The following is a 15429-nucleotide window of genomic DNA, read 5'->3' on the forward strand; positions in this document are numbered from 1 at the left end:
CCAGAAGGAGAGATGAAAAGGTATTACATTGAATGTCAGATTGGGATTGGTTTGGCAGACTACAGGGAAACAAAAATGTAATGTTTATATCCACTTATCTATCCGATGTGAAAAGGATAAGACCTGAGGCAAGTGATGAAGAATTAGTTACAGAGTGGTATGTTACATCTCCCCTCTTAGAGCTCCCACTTGCTCCAATATCCCAAGTGTTTTTTTTATGAGGCACAATGCAATTTAGCCAATTCTAAATCCATTTATGAATGATAGAAGTTAATTTGTCCTTTGAAACATAGGGCTGGATTTTTCCTATGGCGGGTGGCTGGGTGGGAGCAGATAGGGGCGGGCATGGAGCTGATTGCCACCCGCAATCGACTCTGCGCCACCATTTTATGCAGGCGGGACAATTAAGGCCCGCCCAGCATAATACACAACTGGTAGCGCACAGCCTACCTGTGAGGGTGAAGGGTGGAGGGAGAGTTGGGTCCAGCGCTCTTTTGTGCATGCATGTGAAAGAGTGCAGCAATCTCCCTGAGGCAGGGAGCTGCCTCAGGGAGATTGAATGGGTATTAAAATAATTAAAGAAATTATTTAAAAGTTCATTTAAATGCGTCACATGAGTTGGGACATGTTTTTTTATTTATGAAAATGTATTTATTTATTTAATAAAAGCTTCAGGAAATCTCATCCCACTAGCGGATGAGGCATCCTGAAAAATGCAAAGGAGGCTTGGGCTTTTCCCCCGTCCCGCCAACCTTAAGGTTGGACAGGCAGTGTTCACAAGTGGTTCAATTAATTTCTTACTGGCCTTAATAAGCCGTTTACATTTCTGTGGGCACACAGCTGACTCTGGCTCACGCCCACCAAACAAAATATCGTGATGGCGTGCGATGACATTGGGAGGCATGCCCGATACCATCCGGTGTCATTTTATGTGTTGGGCCTGCCCCTGCACGCCAATCAGAAATTTCTGTCCATAATTATAAAATACTAAAAGCCTTACTTTAAGGCTCACTTACTGTCCTATCATTGCAGGTTCAAATGTGTTACAAATATTACATCTCAGAACTATACAGCAGTGACGTTGGTTTATATTTGTGTAACAGATTTTACCCACAGTGCTTTAAAATATCTGCCACAAGCTTATATCTCTAACTTCCAGCAACTCCTATGTTTGTTTACTTTTCTTTGAATCCTCACCTGGGCTTAATTTATCAAGCACAGTGAGCATCAATAGTAAACAGACACGCATAATTAAACACAGAACAATTAAACACTGCACCTTTTCCCCTCTGTAAAATTGAAGGTCTTATTTTAAATTATGCCATCCTTGTTGCCACTTTGTTGTATATTTTATATCTTGGAGGTATGCAGAGATGATACTAGTCTATTTATATTTACCAGGTTTTATTCACAGTGCTTTAAAATGTCTACTACAAGCTTACAGTTCTAGATTCCAACAACTTTGACAGTTTGTTTTTTTTTCTGAGTCACATCCAGGGTTAACAGCTGACCATCAGTAGTAAATGGACTCACATAATCAAACACAGAACATTTAAACAATTGAACACCAAAAGGAGAGCAACAAAGGAGGAAAGGTGTGATAAGAATTGTGCATATTTTTCAGTCTATAGGACCAAGTTGTTTCTAATGAATATGAATTCACTTGTTTCTTTCCTACTTGTTGTTTATACTCCTTCTCAAGGGCAGTTAGGGAAGGGCAACAAATGCTGGCCTCCCCAGTGATTCTCACATCCCCAGAACAAATAATAATAAAAATGACACTCCTTAAAGTAGTTTTACAGATGCACGCTATTGGTGGAGGTGTTCACCCAATGCTTGTACTGATTGGCTGTGTTCAAAAAATTGGCCCCTCCATCTTCCTGAATACAACACAAGCACATCAGCCAGTGCAGACATATTCACCTCAGTTGGGCCTCAATCAAGATTAGAACAGGAAGTATTGGGTAAGAGGCACACCACAAGTAAGCAAGAGGAGTAGAGTGATACAAAGTCAGATGTGGGCAATATTGTTCAGAGGACAGAGGACAGACACAGCAAGGATTTACTGGGCAAAGATGCTGGACCACAGGTGTCACGCACAAAGAGAGTCTTTCTGGAGCATCAGGGGCGCATGAATTCCTGAATGGTAGAGATCTCCGAGACATTGCAGAGTCATGGGCAGATAATGGAGGAGTCCATGCAGTGCATGTGTGCCATTATGATCCAGGGATTTGAGCACTTAAGCTCTTCCATTGAGAGAGCAGCCAAGTTTCTGGAGAGCCATATGCAACACCATTGTGAGTGGGTGCAGGAGCTGTGTACTAACATGCACAGAAGGAGTGAAACTCTCTGTAGCATTGACCATTCAGTGTTATTGATGGTGTGGAGCTGTTTGGATTGGCCTCCGGCTGCATTGCAGCCAATAGCCTCATCCAGCATGTGAGGGTGCCATGAAATTGTTGAAGCAGATGAAGAGATTGATGATGGGCGCCACCCCTCAGGAGGCAACAACATCATCGCTCACCTCCTTGGCTCTTCCAATTCAAGAACGATCCATGTTGCAGAGACTGCCTCTGCAATAGTATAGTGATAACAGTCTGTGGCAGAGCCCCCACAGGCAACTCCAAGACATGGATGGAAGCCATGAGCATTTCGGTTAGATGTAAAGACAAGGGACTAGGCTGCCTCCACCTCATCTTCAACCATAGAGGAGCAACACGTAGAGTTGTGCATGAATGCAAGGTGCCACACTGTTAGTTGACTTTTTGGGTCACCTGGGTGAAGTTTTTGCCATGTCTTTGTTCATTTATTGTTCCTGTATTAATAATAATTGCTTATGTTCTCGATCAGAATTGTGTTATTAATGTTTGATGTCAAAAGTGAAATGGGGGTTAAGGGGGTTGATGGTATGGGTCCTGTAGGATTGGTGTGGTGGGTGGTGACCTGGGTTTGGTAAGGCTCCATGGTCTATGATGTGGAAAAACTATTATCCCATTCTCAATAATTTTGGGTGGCAATGGGATTCTTCAGATGAGTGTGCTCACTAGGTGATTTCTCTCCCTGATGAAAGTTGAGTTACAGAGCTGTCTGTCATAGGATTGAAAGGCACTTAAGTGAAATGTTGCTGAATCACTGTGGCTTTGTGGTCGTGCCGGTTTGCTAATCACTGTGAAGCCTGGGTCAAACTTGGTGGTTTTCCCCCAATGCCTGGGCACTGTGCTCCCCTGCAGTGCTACCTTTGTCCTCTTCTTCCTCCTCCCCATCATCCACTGAGGAAGAACGATGTTCCATTTCCTCCCCTTCATCCAACTCCAGGCTTCTTTGTATGCTCACGTTGTGCAGACCGCAGTAAATGACTACAGTACGAGGAACGCTGGCTGATTTGTACTGGAAGGCAGCTCCCAACTGGCGAAGGCAGTGGAAGTGCATCTTGGTCAGTTTAATGCAGATTCATGTTCAGAGATGTCTCTAGTTGCGGTGCCTCTCTGCATCTATGTCTAGGTACTGATGGGCATCAGGAGTCGCCTCCTCAGAGGTTAACCCTTATCCCCTCACGGAGTCTGAATTTTGACTTGAAGAAATACAATGTCTGGCACTCTTGCAGGATAAAGGAATCATGACAGCTGACTTGAAACTGAGTGCTGACCTACAAGATGCACTTCCTGTGGTCACAGACCACTTGGACATTCAGCAAGTGGAAGCCTTTTTGTTCAGGAATCTGGCTGGCTAGTCTGTTGGTGCCTTGATCATGACATGGGTAGAACTGATGACCCCCAGGACCTGGAGGGAATCCATCAATAGTGGAAAAGCCCAATGCCGTCTGTGCCTACGTTGGTCCATCGGTCTCAAAATGGATGTAGTCTCCTGCCTTCCAGACGAGGGCATCCGTGATCTGCCTGATGGCGTGATGAGTGCTGACTGTGAGATGCCATTCAGGATTGCAGCTGATCCCTGGAACAACCCAGAAACATAAAAATTAAGCACCACGGTGACCTTGATGGCTGCAGGTAGGAGATTACCATCAGGTCCACGAACATTGTGTCAATGTGAGCCAACATGCAAATATCCAAGACTAACTGCCTGGGTAGGCGCAGCGTCCACTGGCAAAGGCACTCCATCATTTGCAGGATCTGACTCTAGGATTGTAACACTCAAAGTCTTGGGTATCTCCTTCTTTCCCTTGCAGCCCCTCTCTGTTCCCCTCTGGTCTCCTCCTGATCAGGAAGAACCTCCTCACTATTCTGTCCAATGTAAGAGCAGCCTGCTCCCATTTCGCCTCCCTCAGCTGGCGCTCACTCGTTTACTTCTTCTGCCAACCTCTGCTGCCCAAGTGATGCCGGCAGCTTCAGATCCCTCTCACGGGTCTTACCTCTCACTATTCATAAATACAAGCCTCTCAATGCCAGTGATGGCAGCCCTGTGAACCTTGTTGAGTAGCTGAACGTTATTCTCAGCTTCTTAAATATGTTGATCATGCACTCATTAACCTCATGGCTGCCCGCTGTGTTCATGACAACTGCACCATGCCACGTTCTAGACACTACATATTCCCCATGCCTCCCAAATGAACATTTCAAACTGTTCCTCTGAGGCCTCATTGATGAGGTCAACAACCACTTAGTTGGAGATGAACAGGTTCCCGGCTCAAACTCCCGCACCCTCCTTTGAAAATTGCATCGGGTTCTGGAGGTGTTGGGATCCAGTGACCCCTCCCAGGAACACGATTCTCAATGCAACTTGCCCCTACTGGCAATTAAAAATCCAGCCCAGCATGGTGGTGTTTCGTAAAACAGTTTATGATGAGAACAAACACGATAATGGCAACTGAGACATTGGGTACCGATTGTATTTCTGAAGACACTGAAGCTGGGAGATGAAAGGACACCTGCAATATTTAGTCTCAGACCACCTGGGTGTATTATAATTTCAGTTCAATGCCACATTGAAAAGGATCTATGAGGTCAATAGACAAACTGTGTCAGTTATGAACATAATATCTGCTGTCTCATATTGATAATTAACCATTTGGAAGTGGAGCTGTGTGTAAACATCCAACCATGTATGTTTGTAGGGCCTTTCAGATGAGATATGGTACGTCTACAGGAAGTGCTGAAGATGTGGCTTTCTGTAAAGGCCCTCCCACTGTAATCAGAGATCCCACCAAATAAAGCAGACTGATTCTTTTCACACACATCATTCTGTGGTAAAAGGGTCAGAGCCACAACTATTCGAAAAACATGGGTTGCACTTCTCCAACTCTCACTAAAGCCGACCCTCACCTTTGGAGAGCATTCTGGCATCATTTAAGTTTACAAAGTAGATCTGGTATACCTTACATAGTCACCAGGGAAACAGATAGCTGTAGGGAATAGATGATTATCAGAATTTATTTTCCCAGTGCTTTGTTTTTGGGTAGAGGAAGGATGGGAAAAATGTAAGTAGTCACTATATTGTAGAGGGAATGACATTACAGATGTTATGCTGGAATTGACTGCGTTTTATTCACAATGTGGATTACAGCATTTTTGGTCATCAGGCCATTGTGGATCTCCAACCCTTCTCCCTTTGCCTCTTCCTATGGGACTGCTGATGTATTGGACATGTCATGCTGCAGCTACATGTGAACTGCCCCTTGGCAGAGCATAATTAAGGAGAACACAGGTAACAGTGGAAATCTTCAGCACATTTTCCGTACGTAAAGTAGCATCTTCCAGAATTGTCTGAAAAGTTCAACCAGTGTTTTGGCATCCCAGTGTTGTGTTGCACTCTAATCTGAGTGGTGGCTTTGGGCTTCATTACCTGGACTTTCCACTGCTGTTTAGTTGTTCTGATTTGGTGTCATTGACTAAGACAGCGATAAGTGGTCCTGATTCCAAAAAGACTTCAGGGCAATCTGCTTCTCCACACCAAGACCCCAGTGCCAACCCCCACCCCACCCACTGCCACTATAATATAGATTGCTGCACTATGAGGGAATGTGTTTGGCATGCAGGGTGATATTGCTGTGGTTTGACACCAGCTGAAATTTAAGGTTGTGGAAGCCCTTCCTACACCTGTAAGCAGTCAGGTTGTGATGCTACATGTGAGGTATTTATATCGGAGACCTCATAGAGGTTTATAGAGGATCATCTCCTGCTTCCCAAAAGTTCAACTTGGCATTTGTGACTTGTCTCATGATGACTGACTGATTTAGCAGATGATCCCTTCGGTCAGATGGAAAGATCTTGTCACATGGAGAACTAAAGACAGGTGTCATATCATGGTAACAGGAACAATTAATTACATGAATCATGAAGTTTTCTACAAATCAGACTGAAACAGATGGTAGAGATAGAAATGAAGCTCAAGGGTTGAAAGCAGGTCTTACCTGGCACACGCTGGTTTGAAGAAAAGTCCAGAAGCAGGCCCGTAGCTATCATGTCCGATCTTAAGATGATCTTCCTCATCCTGATTGTGCATTAAAGTTCATAGTGTCAATCTCAATCTCCCCACTTTCCTAGGTAGCATCTAAAAGCAAGCAGTAAGTCTTTAAGAAACAGTTCAGCACAAATTTGGATAGTACAAAAAGGCTAGAACAGCTGAGCTCAAAAAAGTATAGATTAAATGCAAAAATTAAGAAAAGCTTTCAGTAAAAAAAAAGCTTTGCACTAATGTCACTAAACATTATATGCAGCTGAATTAAGAAAATCTACAAAGATCTTTGCCAGCTTCTATCCATCCACAGGCTGAAATTTTATGTGAATTCCACCAAGTTCCACCAGGCTGTTGCTATGTTTCTTGCTGGGGATGATGGCAATCTCCTTGCAGACCCTTTTGTTGGTGTGGAAGTCATTGCCAAGCCACAGGGAAATGAACAAAACAGTTATTTCCACACTGAGAAGATGGTAACTGATCCACCTGGCATCAGTTGCCTAAATCTGGACAAGGTCTGTGACTTTTCTCAAGGGACTCTCATTAGGTCTCAGTTGTGTGAATTCTGCTGAGGACTTCCAAGTGAGATTCCACGCAGCCGTCCAGGAACTCCCACAGAAATATTAACTTGACATGGGGAAGAAGAGGCATGTGTGGATGGAATATTTGCCGGTGGCTCCCCATGTCAGTTGATGGCGACTGCTTGGTAGTTAACTGTCAGTCACCATTAATAGTACATTCTCCATTGCAATGCCTGTACCAATCAGCGTCCACTTGTTAACTAATCAGCACTCTCTTCTCGTACAGTGTAAATTGTTTTTCTCTTTATAATTGGTATTCTTGCAAATTGTCCTGCTGAGCGCAAGACGAAAAGCTTGGGCGAAAAAGCGTCTTTTTTTTCAGCAAAACTACAGAACTTTGTGTATTTTATAGGACATAAGAAAAATGGAGAGGCTTTTGAGTTCCCTTCACCTTCTCTCAGAGTGTGGGTTGGAGTTACTGTTTTTTCACATTGGTGCTGGTTTTTCAGTTGGAACTTTTACCTGGCAGAAAATACAGTGACCATCTCTCAAGAACATTTGCTGATTAGAGTTCCTATGATTATTACAGCTTTGAAAGCCTCTGATTTTAAATTTGTACTTGCTGCCTATTGCTATTTATAGGCATGGGATAGTAGTCCAAGACCTAGTGCTCTAGCGAAGATTAAACAACGTCTCACAATCAAAAGTAGAGTGAACTGATTGCCTGCTCATTCCATCAATGATTCAAAGCTAGAAATCCAGATAGATGTGCTGCTTTGAAAGCTGTGGAAGACAGCTTGATACCCTACAAGTTTAAGAGTCTTTAAGCTTCAAGTAGTCACCATGAATAAAAGGATTTATGAAGAAGAACACCAAAATAGCCCAATACTACTTTTACAGGGCCACAGATTGATTTTCGTTTACTGTTTTCTGATTGTCTTTCAATCTTCTCCAATTACTTGTAAGCACGTAATGTAAGAATGTACTGGCGTGCAGCACGTAATGTGTGGGTAAATTCATCACTCCGCCGCTCCCAATACTTGAAGTGAGCACGGGTTGGAGAATCCATCATCATGATCTTAAGGCTGCTTAAGGCCTCCCTGCTGGGAGTGCTAGATCGATAAAGTTGTCATGTAATATGCTACCTATATGGTTGGGTTTTTTTTTAGTCACTTACCTGATGAGGGAAAATAACTTAAGATTTTCCACCCTTCACTCAGGAACAAGGCAGAGGTCTGGACTTCACCATTATTAGAGGCCTTGTTTCTTTCTCCACGTTTTCTACCAGATTCTGAAATGCTTGCCTCAGAGTGTAAAATGATGCTGGAAGTTGTACATTCTTCTCAAATGACCGTGCACGTTGGTATGTGTGCTTGAGGATATTTTCTAGTCTTGGCACTTGAGGAGCTGGGATTTTTCTTGATGTTAGCAGAATTGAATATTTGTATTGAACTCCTGTCCTGCCAAAGGAAGGGTTGCATTATTTGGATTTCCATGGACAATATGAATATACAAAATTGGAACAGAAATGGGCCATTTGGTCCTTCAAGTCTGCCTTGCCATTTAATAAGATCATGGCTGATCTGTTTGTGTTACGAATTCCACATTCCCATCTACCTCTGATAACATTTGATTCTCTAGCCTAACAAGAATCTATCTACCTCTGCCTTAAAAATATTCAATGACCCTGCCTCCACTGCCTTCGGAGGCAGAGAGTTCTAAAGTTGCACAACCACCTTAGAGAAAAAATTTCTCCTCATCCCTATCCTAAAAGGGCAACCCCTAATTTTAAAATAGTGCCCTCTTGTTTTGGACTCACTCACCAGAAGAAACATCCTTTCCATGTCTACCTTGTCAATACCATTTAGCATCTTATATACTTCAATCAAGTCACCCCTCACTTTTCTAAACACCAGTGGAAACAAGCCCAGTCTGTCTAACATTTCCTCATAAGACAATCCACTCATTCCAGGTATCTATCTAGTAAACATCCTCTGAACCACCTCCAATGCATTTACTTCCATCCTTAAATAAGGAGACCGAACTGCAGATAATATTCAAGGTGTAGCCTCACTAATGTCCTATATAACTGAAGCATAACATCCTTACTTTTATATTCAATTCCTGTCATAATAAAGGATAGTATTCCATTAAGCTTCTTAATTACTTGCTTAACTGCATACTAACTTTTTGTAACAGACGCACAAGAACACCTAGATCTCTCTGCACCTCGGAATTCTGCAATCATTCTCCATTTAAATAATACTCTGCTTTTTCATTCTTCCTGCCAAAGAGAACAATTTCACATTTTCCCACATTATACCCCTTCTGCCATATTTTTGTCCACTCACTCAATGTATTTTATCCAATTGCAAACTTATGTCTTCTTCACAACATACTTTCCTACCTATCTTTGTGTCATCTTAAAATTAGCTACCATGTCTTCATTCCCCTCATCTAAATCATTAATGCAAATTATAAAAAGCTGAGGCCCCAGCACAGACTCCTGTGGGATTCTACTCGCAACATCCAGCCAACCAGAAAAAGACCAATTTATGCATACTCTCTGTTTTCTGCAAACCAGCTAATCTCCTATCCATGCTAATATAGTATCCCCTACACCATGAGCTTTTATTTTCTGCAATAACTTATGATGAAGCACCTTATCAAATGTATTCTGGAAATCCAAGTACAGTACGTCTACAGGCTCTCCTTTATCCACAGCACATGTTACTCCTTCAAAGAACTCGAATAAATTGGTTAAACATGATTTCCCTTTCACAAAACCATGCAGATTCTTCCCGCTTACCTTGAGTTTTTCTAAGTGCCCAGCTGTAACCTTTTAATGATTGATTATAACACCTTCCACGCAACAGACATCAAGCTAACTGGCTTATAATTTCCTATTGTCTCCCTTCTTGAATAGAGGGCTTATATTTGCTACTTTCCAGTCTGATGGAACCTTATCAGAATGTAGGGAATTTTGGGAAATTAATACCAATGCACCTACTACCTCATTAGCCCACCTCTTTTAAGACTCTCAGATGAAGTCCATCAGGTCCAGAGACTTGTTAGCCCACAGCTCCATCAGTTTGCTCAGTACTGTTTACTTAGTGATTGTAATTCCTCCCTTCCACTTCCTGATTTACACCTCTTAATGGAATGTTTCTTGTATCCACTATAGTGAAGACAGAAGCAAAATATTTGTTCATTTCATTAGCCATTTCCTTAATATTTACCATTAACTCCCCATTCTCACTCTCCAGAGGACCAACACTAACTTTACTTACTCTTCTCCTTTTTAAATACCTGTAGAAACTCTTGCTGTTTTTACATTTCTATCTAGCTTCCTCCCATACTTTCTCCTGATTAACCTTTAAGTTACTCTCTGCTGTTCTTTATATTCTGACCAATCATCGGACCTGCCATTCATCTTGGCACAGTTATATGCTTTTTCCTTAAGTTTGATGCTTTCCCTAACTTCTTTAATTAACCACAAATTGTGGGTCTTCCCTTTAGAAATTTTCTTATAGTAGGAATATACTTATTCTGAGTATTCTGAAATATCCCATTAAATGTCTGCCACTGCTTCTCTATTATCTGTCCCCTAGCCTAGCATCCCAGTTCACTTCAGCTAGCTTTGTTTTCATGCCCACATATTGTTCTTACTTAAATTTGAAATATTAGTTTTAGACCCAGTCTTCTCCCTTTCAAACTGGATGTAAAATTCAGTCATATTGTGGGTGCTGCTACCTAGGTTTATCTTTATTCTGAGGTCATTAATTAATCCTGTAACATTACACAATACCAAACCTAATATAATCTAATCTATGGTTGGTTCCAGAATGTGCTGATTTAAGAAACGATCTTGAAAGCATTCTATAAACTCTTCATCCAGGCTACTACTGCAAATCTTATTTTTCCCGTTTATATGTAAATTAAAGTCATCCATGAATATTACCATCTCTTTATCACCCACAACCAGGGAACTCTGGATTTCAAAGCTACTGCTGCTTGGGAGTTGATGGTCATACCATTTCCTGTTGAGTCCAACATATAAAGGATTAGGCAGTGGGTGCCAAATTTTTCTATTCTCAGGGAGTTTCCCAAGGTAAGGTTAAACTCATAATAATTAGATGGGCAAAGTTTGCATGCCAAAAGGAGTTTCCTTTTTAACTTTTACACCATGACTGGGGCTGTATGGTGAAGTCTCAAATAATATGGAATTACAGAATGGTTACAGCTTAGAAAGAGGCCATTTGGCTGGTCGTGTCTTTGCTAGCCCATCACATGAGCAATTCAACAGGTGCCCTTCTCTGGCCTTTTCAATGTAGCCCTGCAAATTTTTCCTTTTCAGATAATGATCCAGTTCCCTTTAGAAAGCCTCAATTGACCCTGCCACCAGGACACTGTCATGCAGTGCAATCCAGATTCTAACCGCTCGCTATGTAAAATAGCTTTTCCTTATGTCGCCATTGCTTCTTTTGTCAATTAATTTAAATTTGTGCCCTCTGGTTCTCGATCCTTCCACCAATGGGAATAGTTTCTCTTTATATACTTTGTTTAGACCCCTCATGATTTTGAATGCCTCTATCAAATCTCCTTTCAATCCTCTTTTCTAAGTCCCAACCTCTCCAATACATATTGCTTATCCCTGGAACAATTTGCATAATTCTTTTCTGCATCCTGCCTAATGCCTTCACATTCTTCCTAAAGGATAGTGCTCAGGACTGGACACAAACTCCAGTTTTGTTGAGGTTGAACCATAGTTTTATACAGATTTAACATAACTTCCTTGCTTTTGTACTCTATACCGCTATACGGCTGAGATCTATTAGCCACTCTCTCAACCTGTCCTGCCACCTTCAATAATTTGCACACATTATACACCAAGGTTGTTATGCTCCAGTATTCCTTTTAGAATTGTGCCCTTTACTTTATGTTGTCTTTCCGCGTTCTTCTGACCGAAATGAATCACTTCACACTTCTCTGCATTAAATTTAATCTACCACTTGTCCATCCATTCCACCAATGTATGTCCTTTTGAAATTCTGCATTATAATTCCAAGTCTAACATCATCTGTTATGAACACCAGACTTACCTTAAAGTTGAGAGCAGAGGCTGGGAACTGCAAATCCCGACAGACCACAGAGTTTTTACGTACGTGTAGACCAGGAGCAGGCTGCAAATGCACAATTCAGGAGAGCAGGCCCAGTGCACCTGAACAGAGCTGGAAAAGAGCATGAAATATCTGGACATGTGACTGGGAGTGGAGCACCTTTGAAGACAAGAGTCCCAGACGGGGAGAGGGGACAGGGAGAGATCCTAAGGGGAGAGGGGACAGGGCGAGCATCCAATTAAGGTAAAAGTAGGAAAAGGGCCATGGTTAGCAGACCTTAGGTGAAGGGGGCTAAGGAGAAACCCTAGTAGTCAAAGAGGGCTTGGGAGAAGTGCTGAAGAACCAAGAAGGCAGCAGAAGCTGGTGACTCCGTGCTGCGGGCAGTTGGGGCCAGGTACCCCTTTGGAGATGTAGTTGTATGCTTGATGTGGCCAAACAGCTGAAGTTGTGCTTTTGAGTTGGAGCTTGAGTGCATACTTGGGAATCCAGGTGAAAGGAATCTCAGGAGATGAGATCGAAACCCTGAGAATTGGGCCATCGTTGATGCTATCCACACTGGAGTGACTTGTGGAGAGAATTCCAAGTTAGATCCTCGAAGGTGACGATTAGAATCCCTCGTGAGAGAGACAGAGTTTCAGTGAGATGGGTTGGCTCACAGTGTTACTGACATCTGGGTGGGTTGGTGACAACTCCATGAAACCTGTCTTGGTTGCATTTGCCATTTAATGTGCAGTGTGGTGTGTTCAACCACAGCTTGCCTGTTAATTTACATGTACCTCATATTAATGCTGAATGTTAGAGTATAAGATAGATATTGTAAGTTGTTTTATCTTTCTGGCTTTGTATAATAAAGCTTATTTTTGTTCAAAACCCATGGATTCTTGTGGCTTTATTCACTGAGCAAGTGTCTGGAATCTCAAATTTTGTCTACTTCAAACAAAATGTTATTGGTCCCCATCCAGATCTTACCAACAACTTGGCGGTCTGGTCTAGGAGCATAACATTTTGAAAATGTTCCCTGTACACCAAGGTCTATGTCATTAATATATATCAGGAAAAGCAGTGGTCCTAACACTGATTTCCAGGGTACTCAACTATAAATCTTCCTTCAATCCCAAAAGCAACCATTATCCACTACTTTTGTTTCCTATCACTCAGCCAATTTCATATCCAAGTTGCTACCGTACCTTCTATTCCATGAGTTCTTTGCTCACAAGCCTGTTGTGCGGCACTTTATCAAATGCCTTTTGGATGTCCACGTATGCTACATTATCAGCATTGTCTTCATCAACCCTCTATGTTACCACTTCCAGCACTCCAGCAAGTTAGTCCTTAACAAATCCTTGCTGAGTTTCCTTACTTAACATACCCAAGTGACTTAGTTTTGTCCCAATTTATAGTTTCTAAAAGCCTCTCCACCACCTGACTAGCTTGTAGTTGCTGGGCTTATCTTTACACCCTTTTTTGAAGAAGGATGTTACATTTTCTTTTATTCATTCAGGGGATGTGGGCTTCACTGGCTAGGCCACCATTTATTGATCATCCATGTTGCCCTTGATAAGGTGGTGGTGAGCTGCTTTCTTGAACTGCTGCAGTCTGTGTGGTGTAGATACACCCACAGTGCTGTTAGGAAGGGAGTTCCAGGATTTTGACCCAGCAACAGTGAGGGAATGATGATACATTTACAAGTCAGGATGGTGAGTGACTTGGAGGGAAACCTCCAGGTGGTGGTGTCCCCCTCTATCTGCTGCCCTTGTCCCTCTAGGTCGTAGTGGTCATGGGTTTGGAAGGTGTTGTCTAAGGGGCCTTGGTGAATTCCCACAGTACATCCTGTAGGTGGTACACACTGCTGCTACTGTGCATCAGTGGTGGAGGGCATGAATGTTTCTGGATGTGGTACCAATCAAGTGGGCTGCTTTGACCTGGATGGTGTCAAGCTTCTTGAATGTTGCGGGAGTTGCACTTATCCAGGTAAGTGGGGAGTATTCCATCACACTCCGGACTTGTGTCTTGTAAATGGTGGACAGGATTTGGGGAGTCAGAAGGTGAGTTACTCATCACAGGATTCCTAGCCATTGACCTGCTCGTGTAACCACAATAGTTATATGGCGAGTCACGTTCAGTTTCTGGTCAATGGTAACCCTCAAGATGTTGATAGTGGAGGATTCAGTGATGGTAATGCCATTGAACATCAAGGGGTGATGGTTAGATTCTCTCATTCTCCAGTCCTCTGACACCATCCCTGGGTCTAATGAAGGCTGGAAAATTATGACCAGTGCCTCTGCAATTTCTGGTCTCATTTCCATCTCTATCCTTGGATGCATCCCACTGGTGCCTTATCAACTTTAAGTACAGACAGCCTTTCCAATATGCCATCCTTATCAAGATACACCCAACAAGTGTCTGAACTACCTCTCTTTCTCCATGACTGTAAAGCGTCATTTTCCTTGTGAAGGCAGGTGCAACATATTAATTTAATACCTCAGCTATGCATCCATGCGTAAATCCCCCTTTTGGTCCCTAATTGGCCTCAATCTTCCTCTTATCACCCTTTTATTATTTATATGCCTATATTGGACTTTTGGATTCTCTTTAACATTCACTGCCAATCTCTTCTTATACATAATGTGGCTTGGCTGAGAGCCCAGGCATCTATTAGAATAAAAGAACCCCTGCTCCCCAGAGGAACCATTGTTTGATTGACAGATCAGGGTCTATGATCTCTGTGGTCAATTTCACTCTGTTTGTTAACATCAGTAAGTGGTTTCAAATGCTTGTGGTTTGGGGTTTTTGAAACTTTGAAGCACCTGGATGATTGACACATTTATTTGCTTGTTTAGATTTTTCTTTTAAACATAGGGAAAAGTGAGCAATGGCTTACATTTTTTTTGAAGTTTTTGTTTACACATTCCACTTTACACTGTGGTGTTCATTGGCTCCAGAAAGTTTACATTAGGTCAATGGGCTTGGGAGCATGAGAGGCCTGAGGGGTGAGTCAAGCGCATGAAGTGGCATGGGTGGGGCATGGTGACTGCTTAGAGGGCGAGCGGATGTGAGGGCTGAGGGTTGGGGGGCCTTTGTGTCTTTTTTTCTTCCTCTGGGCCAAAAACCCATGGTGACAAGAAGAGCCTTTTAAACAGCAGCTGGCAGCCCCTGTGGCAGCCCCCATGTCTCTTCCAGGGTCATCTGGCTCAACTCCAGTTCGCATCCGACTCCCCCCAAAGCAATGAAGATCTTGCCGTTGAGGGCGCTTTCTCCCGAGGTGGGCGGGCCGGGCTGGGAATTTTTCCAACTCCCCCTAACCACCTCGAGAATGAAAACCCAGGCCAGGATATCGAAGTGAAGTTTTGGTCTTTTCCCAAACACCATGGAGTTTT

This window comes from Carcharodon carcharias, chromosome 20, assembly GCF_017639515.1.
Source record: "Carcharodon carcharias isolate sCarCar2 chromosome 20, sCarCar2.pri, whole genome shotgun sequence".
In the NCBI taxonomy this organism is placed as follows: domain Eukaryota; kingdom Metazoa; phylum Chordata; class Chondrichthyes; order Lamniformes; family Lamnidae; genus Carcharodon; species Carcharodon carcharias.